The sequence below is a fragment of the Schistocerca serialis genome, chromosome 10 (assembly GCF_023864345.2).
Source record: "Schistocerca serialis cubense isolate TAMUIC-IGC-003099 chromosome 10, iqSchSeri2.2, whole genome shotgun sequence".
Taxonomy (NCBI): Eukaryota; Metazoa; Arthropoda; class Insecta; order Orthoptera; family Acrididae; genus Schistocerca; species Schistocerca serialis.
The window spans coordinates 34,370,395-34,376,394 of record NC_064647.1 but is presented as its reverse complement, the minus strand read 5'-3'; the positions used below and the strand labels follow the sequence as shown (position 1 = coordinate 34,376,394).

The 6,000-nt window shown below is 39.1% G+C and overlaps 1 protein-coding gene across 1 annotated transcript in view; it reads left to right on the top strand.

Moving 5' to 3' along the window:
* Positions 1–2,258: 2,258 nt before the first annotated feature.
* LOC126424769 (esterase FE4-like) overlaps positions 2,259–6,000 on the top strand; it is a 298,792-nt gene continuing 295,050 nt past the window's right edge. Inside the window, exon 1 of the mRNA XM_050087521.1 lies at positions 2,259–2,613. The gene's annotated coding sequence lies outside the window, so the exon portion shown is untranslated. The remainder of the gene's footprint in view (positions 2,614–6,000) is intronic.

The window sequence follows — 6,000 nt, the reverse complement described above, 5'->3', positions numbered from 1 at the left end:
AAGCACAATGACACAGTGCAGCAATGAACTTCATGCATGGCCTCCATTTCCAGAAAATTATGCTTGCACATATACACACGCACAACTGTGCTGCTGGAAATACGTGCGCATGTGCAAAGTTGAACGCAAAAAAGGCATCATGAGAATGCTCCTAAACAACATCGCCAAGTTCCTTGACCACAGCCTGACTTTTTCATTATGACAGTTAAAACTTCATGACAAACCCCCATAATAGTCACATGAGCAAGTTAATTCTCACTATGGCAAGGTCTAAAATTCACTTAAAGTGCGCGTCATTTACGACGGCGGCCGAGTTTAGTTTCGTTCTGCGCATCTGACGTCACAAAACACAGCAAATGAACAGAGATCGACGTTGTCAGAGCTCGACTGCAGTGCAAAGCCGGACGAGAGTCTTCAGTTTTAGAAACGTTCAGTCATAAATAAAGTAATTGAAGAAAAGCAATGTCTTGATAGCAGACTTTCTTTTATAGAAAGTTTGGGAAAAGCATTCTTCATACCAATTCCTTCATATTCTATTAAATAATTAAACCAAGCAAGCAATAAGCCTCCTAATTCAGGCGATAGCAAGGAAAGGTGTTTGTATCATTCTCACGAACCGCTTTTTCGGAATAAAGAACACTGGTAATTGTTTGTTTCCTATTGTACTTCGACGAAACGTGAATAATTCATAGTCATACCAACAGTGTTCGTCGATATTGTGCGCCATAGTTTAGTGTCCTCCAGGAGGACTGTTGAAGGAGGAGCTAGGTTAGTGTATTGGTAGAGTTGTTGGGCTGCGAAGTGAAAGGTTGTGAGTTCAAACCTTGTGCAGTGCTGAATATTTTCTTTCTTTAAAACAATATCGATGTGTCTTACTTCATGAATTTTATTCGTTTGAATGTAATTTTTTGAAATTTCAAGTGCTTTGATTCTTCATTATAATCATAATAAGTTTTAGGTTTTTCTAATTTTGTCCTCAAATATTTTTTTTTCGCAGCAATTAAAAACAATGAAAAGGCACACATACAATATTCATGTTATCTGTTTTTTTGTATAGCTCTTCTCTTCCGCAGTCGGTGTTTTACTATTCATATTGAGATATATTCTTTTTCGGCAGTATTAAAAGTATTATTTAGAGCAGAATTTCGGCTCGTACGTTGCCGAGCTACTTGATTAATTGACGAAATTTTTTGCTTCGCTGTTTTGGCAACATCATATTCAATGTTTACGTCGACTGATCTATGTTTTGGCAAGTATTTGCTTTCTGTTGTGACAAACACAAATTGTTTGCGCACTGTGCCTCATCTATAATAAATTTTAGTTTCTGTGTTTTATTACGTCCACCAGTTCTGTGTACTTCGCCAACTTTCTTTTAATCAGAACGTTTTAGAAAGAAGCGAAATGACTCTGGTATAAATAAAAGTTTTATTGCAGTCGTGAAAGACGGAATATTTCTCAATATTACGTACGACACCTACCTGGTACTTACATTAAATGAGATATTGTTATACAGTAAATTTTATATGAAATTTAGGTATCTTGTCCACATTTCATTCTCAACATTGTGGAAACTAAAATCGACCATACGGAAAGTATACGCTATGGACTTTTACCTCTGCAAACTCTTCAAAATTTCGTGCAATGCTTTACTACATTTAATGCTGCACAATAACTGTCTTGAACATCGAAACAAAATTAAGTCATTTATGGGGGGAAGGTATCAGTCTAGAAGACGCGTAAAAATCAAATTTTTGGGACAAATAGTTTTTGTGAAATCGAATGATATGTGTGTTAAAGCAGTCGAAACACCATGTGCCTGCACAGGCGAGCAGTGCAGTGATGACAAAATGGCGCACAGCGCGGAATGCGGAGACCACGTCTCTGTATCAGCGAAACGGTTAATGCGGCCTTGGTGGCTTTACTTCATAAACTGCGCGCTCCCCCCCCCCCCCCCCCCCCCCCCGCCCCCCGCCCACACCCTAAACATAAGTTGGCGAAATATACTATACTATGGTGCTGCTTCTCTTGGCGCGCGCGTCGTTTGCAACTGGCAACGCAGCAATCTCCTGCGTCTGGGCGGGCATGGGCGAGCCGCCAAGATAAAAGAATTGAACTAATACATCGGTACATCTCTAGCCCGGCACTCGCCTTGAAGCGGAGCGGTCCGAAACCCACAGTGCGCCGGCGGCGGCCGAGCAGCTCGCCCTGCGGGATGCGCGCCTGCTCTGCGCCCGCCATGTTTGCCGCTCCGTCTCCTGCCAGGGCCGAGTGCGCGCTATAAACGACAGCGGACCGGTCTCGTCCAGCGAGTCACGTAATTGACAGATAGCGTCGCTGAGGGGAGAGATAATAACTGCTCTCGCAAGTCATCCGCCAGCGCGAGAACGGTTTGGAACTGCTGAGCTAAGGCTGCGGTAGCAGTGGCACCGACTAACATCGGCCGAAGTCGGTCGATCTTTTCAGATCAGCAAGCCACTTCGTGCGTGGTCAAATGTTGCCGATATCACCGCCTGAACGTACACATTTTGGACGACAGTAGGTGAAATTCAAATCAGTTTGTTTCCTTCGATCGTATCTACCGACACAGCACGGAACGCGGACTGTGAGAAACTGGTAAGTTTAGTCAAAGATGCTCTTTGAGGATAAAAAAGTTTCATAATCTGTGCAGAGTTCGGAACCTAAAGACTGGAGCTGGCGGTTAATTGGAACCGAAAATTTTAAGTGAAAACTATAACCTAAAAAAATACCTTGTTCAAGTGAGAAGTTTGGCGCATCTTATGTTTTAAATCATCGCAGTGAACCTTTTTTGAGTTGTGGTAGGAGGGCATTACCTGTGCACAAATTATTATTACTGCTTAATGAGGTTTTTCTGCCAGTAGATTGGTGATTCTGTTACATGAAGTGGTTTGCAAACGTGGTGTATGTGTTTCCACTTTTAGGTGTTTTAAGTGTTCAGAGTATCTTGTTATAAACTTTTATGTTTCTCACGTATGCTGAATGACAGGTGAACTGAAGGTTAATTGACGTATGTCTGTGCGGCTTCAAATAAGTTCGGCAAAACACTGCGTTTTTAATGTTGCTGTACAAGGCCACCACGCAACATCTCGAGTATGTAAAGCCGACGACTCACTGTGAAACACTTTCGGACAACTAAAGCTAATTTCGAGCACTTGGTGGGAATTGTATTCGAGCTGCATTAAAAACAATACAAAAAATCTGATACATAGAAGATGCAGTTCTGGATCAAGTAAAACTAGAAGTGACACTTCGATATTTTACACCTGACGATTACACATTTCCAGTATTTAGGCCTGTACCACATTCTGAAAAGTATAATTTCAAAGTATTTGTGGGGTATGTTGGATGCTATTTACGAGGTTCCAAAGACTATTTTAAAGCTATATTTTCACTCTTAGGCCCCAAATACTAGTAAGTGCTAAATATATTCTATAGCGACATTTGGGGCTATGCTTTGTGCAATTGCACTGAAAAACATTGTAATATAGTTGACTTACCTTATTAAAAGCTAAACTTAGTCTGTAATAATAATTCCACGAAAAACCTTGTTACTTCCTTGCTCAAATTCAATGAGCAGCTGTTTGGAGAATACTAAAATTTCCAGAGTAGAATCTGATTATCCGCATATACTGACAGTACTGCGTTAATTTACACCATTTTGGGAATGACATGGGACGTCATGATACCCCTAATCTACCTTTGAATAATTAAGTAATAATTGCTTACTCACATACAAGCTTTACTCATGGATCATGCAAGAGAAAAATTATCTACTCTCACCATGCAAGTGAACCATAATATACTCATAACCTCATTGGCAAAACTTTGACACCGAATTCCAACATCCTTCCCCAGTAGCATAATAAATCATAATTGGAAGAACGTATTTTCGTCTGTCTGGTTATAGCTACAGTGCGTCCTCCGTTACTCAGAATGCCACACACACGCAACCACCACTTACACCGCTTCCTTTTGAAATGAAATTATATTGCATAGATATTATAGCAATATAGCTTCATAAAAACCTGGATACAGTCCACATTATTATACTTTCTGTGGACTACGTTATTTACATAAAGTTGCCTCTTATTGGTGAAATGTATGAGGATATAAAAGAAATTATTCAGGTAGTGAAGGGAGATGAAAATTTAATAGTCATGGCTGACTGGAATTCGATAGTAGGAAAAGGGAGGTGAATATGGATTGGGGGTAAGAAATGAAAGAGGAAGCCGTCTGGTAAAATTTTGCACAGAGCATAACTTAATCATAGCTAACACTTGATTCAAGAATCATCAAAGAAGGTTGTATACATGGAAGAACCCTGGAGATACTGACAGGTTTCAGATAGATTATATAGTGGTAAGACAGAGATTTAGGAACCAGGTTTTAAATTGTAAGACATGTCCAGGGACAGATGTGGACTGTAGATTAAAACTGAAGAAACTGCAAAAAGGTCGGAATTTAAGGAGATGGGACCTGGATAAACTGACTAAAACAAAGGTTGTACAGAGTTTCAGGGAGAGCATAAGGGAACAATTGTCAGGAATGGGGGAAAGAAATACAGTAGAAGAAGAATGGGTAGCTCTGAGGGATGAAGTACTGAAGGCAGCAGATGATCAAGTAGGTAAAAAGACGACAGCTAGTAGCTTTTCAGGGTCTGTTACAAGAATTGGAAATTGACACTGACAATCACGGAACGCGAAAACAGGACCACAACAAAACTTTTCACTTCAGTGTTACTAGTACTCTTTGTCACACTTAGAAACTGTTGACATGCAACTATGTTTTAAAATTAACTATCCAGTCTAGAACCTAGGGAACATATTTAGACAGTAATTACAAATGCATTGTTATAGTGAACAGACGACACAGTGTTAATGTGTGTGTACATTCTTGCTTGTTAGTTGCACGATTACGTAATGACTATAAGGCTTACATACTTAGACCATATACCAATACTGCTAATGAGATTTTACTGCAACATTTTGGTTTACTTGAAAATATATTATGGATTTAAAGTGCTTCCTCAGAGATACCAGATGACACAGTGGTTAGTTTATTTGACAGTTACACGACTATATCACGACGCTCCTAATGTGTGACACAATTTACATTGCTGCTTTTGCCGTGTATCTGTTTTATATCTGCACAGTTTTTCTGAATTCTTCTGGGAAGGAAAACATGTTTTAGTAGTAACTTTTGTGGTATAGCTACAATGAGACAGACTTTTCTGTAGCACAACACTACATTACAGTACAGTACTTACTTCATCCCGGCAATAAACGTAACAACTACGGTATCTATACGCATAGCAATTCACTTTGTTTATTACGAGGTAAGTACATTGACTTCTACAGAACTTTGCTTACGGACGATGACAATTACGACACTTCGCACATTTTTTACCCTTAAGTAATGACAGAGATTGTCTTACAACAAGACACAGTTTAGCACTACAGTACACGTTTTTGAGTATTGTACTTAAAACATTTACATTTAAAGATTTTTGAATTACAATGATACAAAGGTTTTCCGTGATACATTTCATTCCATTGCTGTAATCTGTAACACCTGAGTGTATAATTACATTAATCCTCAGGGGGGTACACGCTTACTTTGTGTACCATGTGTTTGGCAAGCACAAGGAGCCCTAGCTAATATGGTATTTGCTTATACAACTTTACACATCGGTACCATATTCCTCTAACACAGAATTACACAGCTATCTGATTATTTAACATAGAAACAAACATTTTTTTTACTATGTCAGTGACATATATTTACGCAATTACACAGTTGGATAATTTCACACTTATGAAATTGTATTTTGTCTGCACTGTGTGACCTGTTCATATTTTTTCGGAACCATTGTGATACTATGAGAGCTATGAATGTCGTATTTGGTAAGGAAGCATGATTTTTGAAGTACGTTTGAGGTAGATGACTTTATTGAAAGTCTTGAAATTATTGAAAGAAGCTGCA